The sequence below is a fragment of the Acipenser ruthenus genome, chromosome 7, assembly GCF_902713425.1.
Source record: "Acipenser ruthenus chromosome 7, fAciRut3.2 maternal haplotype, whole genome shotgun sequence".
NCBI lineage: Eukaryota > Metazoa > Chordata > Actinopteri > Acipenseriformes > Acipenseridae > Acipenser > Acipenser ruthenus.
The window spans coordinates 12,352,919-12,363,021 of NC_081195.1; the positions used below are offsets into that span (position 1 = coordinate 12,352,919).

General features: G+C 36.5%; 1 protein-coding gene across 9 annotated transcripts in view; it reads right to left on the reverse strand.

The window, feature by feature from the left end:
• The window catches only part of LOC117415618 (zinc finger MIZ domain-containing protein 1-like), a 154,540-nt gene extending 150,948 nt beyond the window's left edge, over positions 1-3,592 (reverse strand). For 4 of the 9 annotated variants that reach the window (XM_034922057.2, XM_034026191.3, XM_059026387.1 and 1 more), the window contains exon 1: positions 3,372-3,591. The gene's annotated coding sequence lies outside the window, so the exon portion shown is untranslated. Of the gene's footprint in view, positions 1-3,371 lie in introns of all 9 variants that reach the window. The other 5 variants (XM_059026385.1, XM_059026384.1, XM_034026192.3 and 2 more) reach the window with 3 other exon arrangements.
• Positions 3,593-10,103: the final 6,511 nt, after the last annotated feature.

Genomic DNA, 10,103 nt, shown 5'->3' on the forward strand with positions numbered 1-10,103 from the left:
TCTTGCATGCTACCAAATGACATGTTCATGGTTTATCCCTATAAAAGAATATGACTTTAGCAATAAACATTGGAGGGTAACAAGAACGCTGTAAATAACCTCAACCCATGAAAACCACTTACAGGACTCCCTCCTCCCACAAACTGAGAACAGTGGTTAACTTTGGTTTACACACGTTGACTGATAGGCTTATCATTCTGTGATTCTTTAACCGCTTGCTTCAGCTGAAATTCCTTTGAGTGGCAGAACTGCAGAACACTGATCAAGACTCGTACAACACTACCCGAGTAGTCAAAGTACTTGTGCTTCAAAAATACAAGTATGCTTATCAGGCATCTTAGTTGTTACCAAACAAGTCAAACGATTCAGCCATTGTGAAGTTTCAAACCATATGCCATCTGAAGAACAACACACCTGTCTGAATTTAAAACTTTATAACTTGCTGTTCCTCTTTTTCAAATGAACTTTAAAAATGGTCATTTTTTTATTTAGTTTTCAGAGGTTTACTGTTAAAATGAAGTAATGTTAACTTATGCCAGCTATAAAACAGAATATTAGGGTATAATTTATCTACACCTCCACCCAATTAATGTCTGTTCCATTAGCACAGCTTTAAAGAGTATCACTAATATAACCCTCACATTCAAAACAGACACTTTAATTAAAAGAAATACCCAAGCTAAAATAATCAAGATAAGATAAACCAAAATAAAAATAAAATAAATAAATAAAAATAAATGAGAAACTGGAAATAAATTCAACTTTGGAAATAAACATGAGCTATTATTGATGCAAAACTGTGTCATTAACTGCTGTAATTGTCTCCCGATTGTTAAGCCATAAGCATTGCATCTGCACAGTGGTTAGAGAGAGAGAGAGAGAGAGAGAGAGAGAGATGCACAAGTTAATTTAAGGAGCTTAGCATATCTTGAAAGAGATATGACTACTCTTTATTTTTCCTGTTTTCCTCACTTTGTGGAAAACACTGCTAACAAATGTGCTTCTCTGGTCTTGGCCACACGTGCTCTATTGCAGATCTCAGTTTCAATGTGTCTTTTGTTTGACAGCTGGTGTTTCAACATCCTCAACTTGAATAGAAGAAGGTCATCCAGTGCTTCTGCCCCTGGTAATTCAGAAGCTCAGTGGGGCCCCCTCTAAGCAGGGGAGAAAATTAACTACCCTGCACAGCAAATTCACCCAAATGCAACATGGACAAGGAAAACAGCCTCCCAAACATTATTTGCTAAAGTATTTGTTTTCTTTCTTGGAATAAAAAATTGTGGCAGTAAAGCAAGCTACCAAACAAACAGTCTTAAAATAACATAATTGGTAAAATGAACAAGATAAGCAGTGTTGTATTGGTATTTATTACCAGGCGGCCAGTTATCTACATACTGTAAATCTTCTGGAATCAACACATTTAAAAATATTTCTACATTTCCACAAAGCTCTATCAAAAAATATATTGCAACAATTAATGTTAAAGCACAAGCTCACTCAGCAACAGCACCCCAAGAAAAAAAGAAAAACAAAACAGGTCATTCATCTCCCCTTGCACACACTTGCACTCGGTCTCATAGGAAACCTTTTATAGAGCATTTGTTTGAGCTGCCAAGCTAATTCCTCCACTCTCATGTCAACACATTGAAAAGGCAGTCAGAACCCCAATTTCACACAGATCTGATCGAAGAAAAATGGGAAAGACCAGTTCCTTTGGCACTGGTACAGTCATTGAGCCATTTCAAATGAAGCACAAAAATATCAACTTAAAAAAGGAAATGCAAGAAATTTACCCTTGTGTCCCATCTCTATGGACACTGCATTTCAGGTCAGTTGCATGTGTGTGTTTGTATTAACATTTGAAGAACCACTGGTACTGAATACTAACATTAACTTTGCAATACACTGATATGTAAATATAGCTGACAGAACCATCTATTTAAACAGTTTACACAGCAGATTTTGAATAGTCACAGAACAAAAGGGCTAAATAACAATAAGAGCACAAGAGCAAAATATAGTATATACTACCCCCCCATTTTCAGAAGCATATATTCCAACAACTAATACTTTCATTCACACAGTACATCTTAAACTACGTATGTTGAAAAATAAATTACTCCATTGCAGCTCAGTTTAAAAGTTAAGGCATTCCTGAATAAATACCAGTTAAATGCACAATTACAGAGGAATCTCAAGCAGGAAGAACATAACATTAAAACCAATCAAGTACAGTATGTGTAAGATACACAATAAAAATATATTCTTAAATATAACATGCATTGTGGTTCTTTATATTAGACACTGACTGAATGCACTGATTAATATAAATGTATGCAGTTGCTTAAATTAAATAAGTGTGCAGGTTTTCTTTTTCTTTCTTATAAATATAAAACTGTAACCCCCAACTCCGAAAAGCAAGTTTTGGTACCTATGTTTTTTTCTCCTGCTTACATATGTTAAGTGTCTCATTAAGCCAGTAGTTTTCCTTTTCTACCCCAACCCCCCAATTGCAGCTTAGCTGGTGCGTCTGTGAAAACTATTCCCTCCCTTTTTTCTCTCTCTGACAATAGTTAGAAAGCAGAGCAGGCTACTTTCAGTCTGTTTCTCTCTTTTTTTTGAACTGGCTGTTAGTCTTGGCTTCCTGGACAGATGTACAGTAGTGAAAGAGAGCCTGGTTCTCGCTCCTGCCCTGCGCGAGAGGCCCTAGTCCCAACTGGCTTTCGATCCACACATTGAGAATCAATAATTTACGGAGACAGTTTTTTTAAAAAAAATACACAATATGCTTTTGTTATTGTTTTTTTCAATAACTACAAATTTAGCACTTTCTCCAAAGGTTCTACGAGCTCTGCGCGATCTCGGTGTTAATCTACATTTTTTTTTTAGAATAACAAACAAAATAAAACAGCAAATTCTCTGTATTGCTATAATGTATGCATGATCCGATTAAAGAGATATATCATTACTGTGTATTCAGTAGAAATACATTATTACGTTTTATTAATTTGTTTTAGCATGAAAAACAGCAGTGCTCAAGACCCATGCCCCCGTTTACTAACACAGGATGTCTCTCAAAAAGTGACCTGAACCCACCTCAAGCCACACACTTTGAGCGTCTTGATTTATTCCCAAAGCTACACAATAAACCGCTGAGAATCTATAGTGCCTGGTAAAAGATGGACCCTGTTTTACTAGCAAACAACAGAAACAACCTGTCTCTTATAAAACCTGTGCATATTTGTATACAATGTTTCTTTAACTGGTTACTCCATTGTTTCTCCAAGAACCTCATTCAACTAGACACAAAACCTTCCCCAGTCACAAGCAAGAGGTGTGAAACATGATACGGAAATAGACATGGAACTTACTTACGGATCCGAGACAGGCAAAGGTACAGAAATTCCTAATAATTTTCCGATCTTTTAAAATATCTTCTTTTTTCCTCACAGAGAGAAAGGGACCTAAACGTTTGTGGGTGAGTATGTAACTGAATCAACTAGCAGAGAGCAGAGCAAGTTGAAGTGTCAAATTACATTGGCTATTCTATTACCAAAGGGCCATGCTTAGTGGCTGCTGGGAAAATCTGTCCCAGATTTCTGTGTGAAAAGGGAGCGCCATTTTTTTTTTGAATATCATGGTTGTTTTAATGTATTTCATCTTAATTATTAGTTACTTCTGCTTTAAAAAAAAAAAAAAAAAAAAATCTAACATATATTACCGACATAGACCGCGCGTCTAAATTAACACATGCATTGTTTTTGTGCTAAATAAATATGCGCCAACAAACATAATATTTATAAGATTAACAAATTACAAAATAATTTAAAATATGTACCGTTATATTGTGTAGTTTTGTGTCCTCTTTTTATATTTAAATACAAAATACAGTCCGGATAACAAATAAGTGCTTAACATTAACAACCCGGTTTTTATTTAATTATGTAAAAACTACTGATACTTATATAAAATAACGATCTTCTTCGGCAGTGCCGTACACCTAAAGACTGAACTATTTCATAATTATTTTAGCTGTTAAATCTATCATTTGAAAACATTTAAATATAAAACATTGTTATTTTAAAAATGAAACTCATTTGCTTTTCCTCATCCTAACGTTCCGCGTTTTTACTATTTTGCAAGCACAGAAATAAGAAATAGTCATGAAGTTGTCGATGACGGCAGTAATGTACAACGCCGTTATTTATTTGTTTATTTATGTATTTGTTTGTTGTGTTTATTTGTTTATTTATTTATGTGTAACACAAGTTATATGAATTGTACAAAAAAGATACAAAATTATCTAAAGGAATTGCTTGATGCTTTCAAGCATTCTTCCCACTCCCGTCTAGATGTTAATTAAAACGACCACAATAAGTTTATGAACATTCTTAATAGTCCAGGAAATTATTTTAATGTCGATATAAACTCCCATTCTGGTTATATTTCAATATCACAGTATATTAAACACGGTATATTTGAACAAAATAAAAGCTTCATGTCTTCTTTTTTTAACTATACAGAGATTGTTAATGAAAAACATCCCCCTGGTCTATTACCCTTTTCCGCTGTGTTCCCTGTTTCGTATTCTTGTGTTTAATCATGGGCTCCATGTTTTGCATTTTGCCAGTCTCAGATGGAAAGCTCTGAATAACAAAGACATGTTTGAGAGAAGCAGCGGCAGCAGCAGCAGCAGGGTTGGCTGAACAGTGACGTCAGGGAACAATGACTGTGCCAGCAGTGCCGAGACACAACTACACCGTACTGAGACTTCAGTAATGCACTAACTGAACTGCTCAGAGTGGGTGCATCGTGCAGTATACCTAAGCTTCACTCAGTCTTACCAGTAGGCTAACTAATTTATTAGACAGGAATACTAAGTTCTGTTCAATGTAACACACCATGGTGGTGGCTTACAACAAACAGACAGTCTAAAGTCAACTGATGTATAAGAAAATTAAGTTTCCTGACAAACAAAAAATATATAATTATAATAAAATACCAGGAGATTAGGAGGCATGGACCAAGAGATTACAGGCACCTGGACAGACCCAGGGGAATAGCTTTAGACACTGATTAAATCAGATTCATAGGATAGGCACAGGTCAGAGCGTTAGACACCAGATCAGAGCTAGCAACCCACACACACCCATAATGATCACTGAGGTTACCCGAACCGACACAGTCCAAACGACACAGTATCAGGTCCATTCCAGGTCTATGCATCTGAACGTATGTCTTTCTGTATGCCTAACCTATTGGCCACATAAATCAGGGGAAGGGACAGTCAATGGATACAATGGTCCAGCATTTGTCCTGCTGAAAGGTGACAGCCAGTATTAATTTCTGCCTGTTCCCAGTTATCTAGGAAGCCAGGTCTGCCTGCTTTTGGAAACGCATTGACAAATTTCTGGGGGTTGGGGAAGAGGTGGTAAGTCAAATTATTTGTTTTTGTTTATATAAACAAACATATTTTTAGAAATCCAAGAAAAAAGGGTGCATGCACACATGACCTGTGTTTAAAAAAAGATTGTATTTTGTGTCTTTAGAAAGTTTAGAGGCTGATGACTTGTCATATTTGGATTTGTTTTCACATAATTTTGTTTAAATAATGTGTAAAGTAATATTTATATCATTTCAATTATTTTTGGTTTCAGAGGTCCAGATTAGCACTCTGGACTACTTTACCTAAAATAATGTAGCATTTTTGCTTTGCGTGGTTCAGCTCCAATGCCTTCCCATGGGGCCCTTCCAGGACCGCCACCAGGTTGGCCGACTTCTCTGTGGCTGTCCACCCGTTCATCTGGGTGACCACTTGGAACTTGGTCAAGTAGGTCTCCCAGTCGGAGGTCCCACTAAACTTCCCGGCCTTGAGGAGATGGAAGTTATGGTTGCTGGCCTGACCTGGGGTAAAGGTTGCCTCTGCGTCCAGTTGCCGCTGAGGCTCGAGGCAGCGTTCAGGCTGGGCCGACGACTGCTTCTGGCCTGGTGCCCTGAAAAAGGCTCCCGCCATCTGCCGCTGGAGCTCTGGGGAGAGCTCATGCTGAACTGTTGACTGCCACTAGGCCGGAGTGCCAGTGGCCAAAACATTACCTCCCATCATGCTCCGCTCCGCCGCTCATGCAAATGAGCCTCCTGGTTGAGTTAGAGTCCTGCCGTGTTAGTGGGGAGGCTGTCCGACAGGTGGCGGTAGCATTCGTGATCCGCCGGATCGCTATAATCAGTCATACAATGTTCATATTTTAGAACAGGGCGAGTCAGTTAATCATTACAATATACCCAAGTACTAATCACCAGAAAAAAACCTAAGCAAATAGATAAGTCTTTAATATAGACTTAAATCTGGCTAAAGTTTCTACTTTAGTTGAACATTGCTTTATCTTTCATTTTCATTTCCAGGGTAGTAGGCAATAGTATGCTAAAGGAATACTCTGCCTAACATTACTCTGAAGATCTCTTTCCTGAGAAAACAGCCAGAATGACTCAAACAATCTTCAGGTCACATCTTTCTCTAATCAGACCGCTGAGCTAAAAGGCACAGAGCCACTTTTTTGTTTTTAATTGCAAAAAGGCAAAATGCATTTTAAATGACCACTTTAGGCCTTGACATTATTAAAACACTCCCTGTTCAAACACTATTTCTCAGCTTAACCTTTCCTCCCTGTACTGACCATGTTTGAGTTGGCGTAATTAAAAAAAGGAAACAACTTATTGTGGGACAATTTACTTTCTCTGCAGGTGAGCTGGTGATAATTGTGGTTGAGTCTGTGTCTGTAAAGCTGGTACTTTAGATTCAGACATCATTATAAAATGTGATTCATAGGGTGGAGGGATCAGACGTCGACATTGAAGATAACATGCTAGAAGGCAGACGTTGACGAAGACTTAACGTCAGAACTGTATATCTTATGATTGGCTGCTTAAAATCAACCTATACTCCGCTGGGATAGGTCACAATTGGATTTTATTGGAGCATTTTACAGCACTGTGGAATCATCCTATCTGTGGTTATCCTGGGATTACCTAAAAAGGTGGTTGATGCATTCAAAGAGGATTGACCAGTGCTGTAAAATTCTGTTATAAAATCCAGCCTTGTCTTTACCCAGGCTGATCACAAAGCTCAGCTCTCCCCAGCAAGTGGGGGGGCTGGATGATCTAGAGAAAGCCCAAAGCTTTCAATCAATTGTTTAACACATTCTGAATTTGCCAGTTACAAACTTTCATTGGGTACTATATATTGACCCCTAATTTGAAATTCACAATTTGTTTCTAATTAAATTATTCAATTTATCATGTATCTTTTTGAATACACTTATTAATCACGAAATGAGGATAGCAGACGCATGTACTTGTGTATTGATAACATCAGAAAGTGCAAGAACTATCACCAAATAAGTCTGACCCTGCATAAGAAGGGCCATGTTTTATGTGCAAAAACAATTTATACATGCAGAGACCACTGCCAAATTATCTAAGAGCCATGTATTCCCATCTCATTATCTGTCTTGAACCCTTACTCTCTAAACATCTGGTAAACATGATAGAGTTATTATTCCCCTCTTTAATTATGTTTTAATGTGATCACATTTTCAATGACCAGTAGATGCTATGGTGTCTCCAAGCTTAATTTTAAAATGTGTACAGGGTAACCACTGTGGCTTTCAAGCAAGCAAACTTGATAACCACCTGACAAAAATAAATATAATTTAACAATACCTGCAGACATATCCTAGAACAGGGGTGCCCAATCCTGGTCCTGGAGGGCCAATGCCCTCCTGGTTTTTGTTCCAACTGTACACTAAATTGCTTAATTGGACCAATTAAGCTTCTAATAAGTGCTTGATTGGTCCAATTAAGTAATATAGGGGACAGTTGGAACAAAAGCCAGGAGGACACCGGCCCTCCAGGACCAGGATTGGGCACCCCTGTCCTAGAACATAACCCCTTAACATAAATACATAATTATAAGAAGACAAACAGATAATTCACCCTCATTCTCTTGACAGATAAACCATTGCAGTTACTGTAGATCACAGTATCTATCGTGCAATACACAGTGGAATGCTTTCAATAGCTATTGAAGGCAAGATGCCCCTTCCCCCTTTTATTATTTATGTGTTGTTGTTGTTGTTGTTATTATATATATATATATATATATATATATATATATATATATATATATATATATATAATTATATATATATATATATAAATTATATTTTTGTGCGGACGGACGAAAACCGTCCGACGTTGTTTGTTGTTTGAGACCAGCGAAAAAGCCGGCCGGGGGTTAAATCCCCATCCTAATAAAGCCCGTGGGAATGTGGCTGGAGCCTTAATAAGGTAATTGTTTAAATAGGTAATTAAGGCACCAGCCACAATATTAAAGACCCACTCCGGGCTTAGAAGGGTGTTAGAAGAATGAAGGAGAATAAGAGCGAATGCTACCAGAAAAAGATACTCCTTATTATAAAGGCATTATTTCTTATTGTTATTGTTTGTTTGTTTGTTTGGCCAACATGTCCTTTTGTTTTGTGTTTTTGTGTAAACCTTTTATTTGTTATTATTTAATAAAAGTACTGCTACGGAAGTTTAGCCCCGTACCTTTTGTTTTTGCACTTCTTCCTGGTCTGTGACATCACCACACTGCAACCACTTTGCCACAATCGCCTGGAGGTGTAAATATCACACTTAATGGATTAACGTGTAATTTTCTGATAAAACCGTCCAAATACAGTACTTTGAATAAAATATTTTATTTATTATCAATAGTATTTAAAGGGATCTGGTTAAAACAGTGTAAAGAATTATATAAAATAATACAGTACATGTATTTTGTATTTTGCATTATTAATATTATTCATAAAGAATGGTCATTTCTCAAACCATCTCACTTTATTTAGGAATCTTTTTAAAATGAGTCTATACAACAAAAAACTATATAAACTGATTAAAAAAAAAGAAATGTATAGCTTCAGTAATGCCAGATCAGTTTCTTTTCCCAAAGAAAACTCACTCTCATCTACAAATGAAAAAAAAGGTTTAATTACAGGAAAGTTACAGTGAGGTTGCTCACAGAGACAAAGAAAGACAGAAAGTTATTGTGTCCCAAGAATCTTGAGTGTGTGCAATAATTAAATACTGTGATTGATTTGTCTGGCATCTAAATGAAAATGTAATAGACTATACCTATTATGTGTAGTGCCAGTTTTCACCAGTATTTCAAGGAATGATAGTGTTGCCAGATGTACATCAGAATTAGATGTTAAGCAGCAAATTAAGGGAATAAAAATTTAAGTAACACAACTGATACTATCTATATCAAGAAGAAAAACTAATTAGGATAAAAGAAAGTATACAATTTTTATTTTTTTTTCAAAACAGATCTTAAAAGTGTAGTATTGTACATGGATGTACAGACAGCTACTATACATGGAGATTTCTGTCATTTCTGTAATCAACCTACTGGGGAACAGCTGCAAGTTTTGTATACATGTGTATGTCCTTACAGTAATATTTGAATTATGTGTTTAGGTATTCAGTTTCTAGCGTGGTTTGGATTTTAGGTAATTTTGGAATGCAGTAACAAAAGTATGTGAATTGCAATACATCTTCCCCTGCGTTTACTTTTTATAGAAAAGAAAAACCTTTCCTTGTCTGCAAAACTCTACAGGCCTTGGAAAACTGGCCAATGTTTTAAGCAACTTGTTGTACGTAAAAATGTTTTTGTTTTTTTTAACTTTGCATCTGGTGAAAATAGACAAGTGGTTTCAAGAAGTTGCCCCATGTTTTATGACCTGATTTTAAATCTCAGCTGTTGGTAAATTATGGTGTCATGTCATTATATCTCTGTGGTTGGAAAACTAAAGATAACAAACAAGTTTTACATTGGCCCAATTTACTGTCCCCAGGATATTTCTGAAAATGAATAACACAAACAAACATTCTAAGAATGCCTCTGTAATATTTGCCAAGCACTGGAGGCCATCATTTCATAATTATAATATTATTTCTGTTTAAACATAAGTGTGGCTTGTAAAACCAATTCACAAAGTAATTCACTGGGATGGAACGAAAGCATTGGGGACAAACAGAGGGAGCCA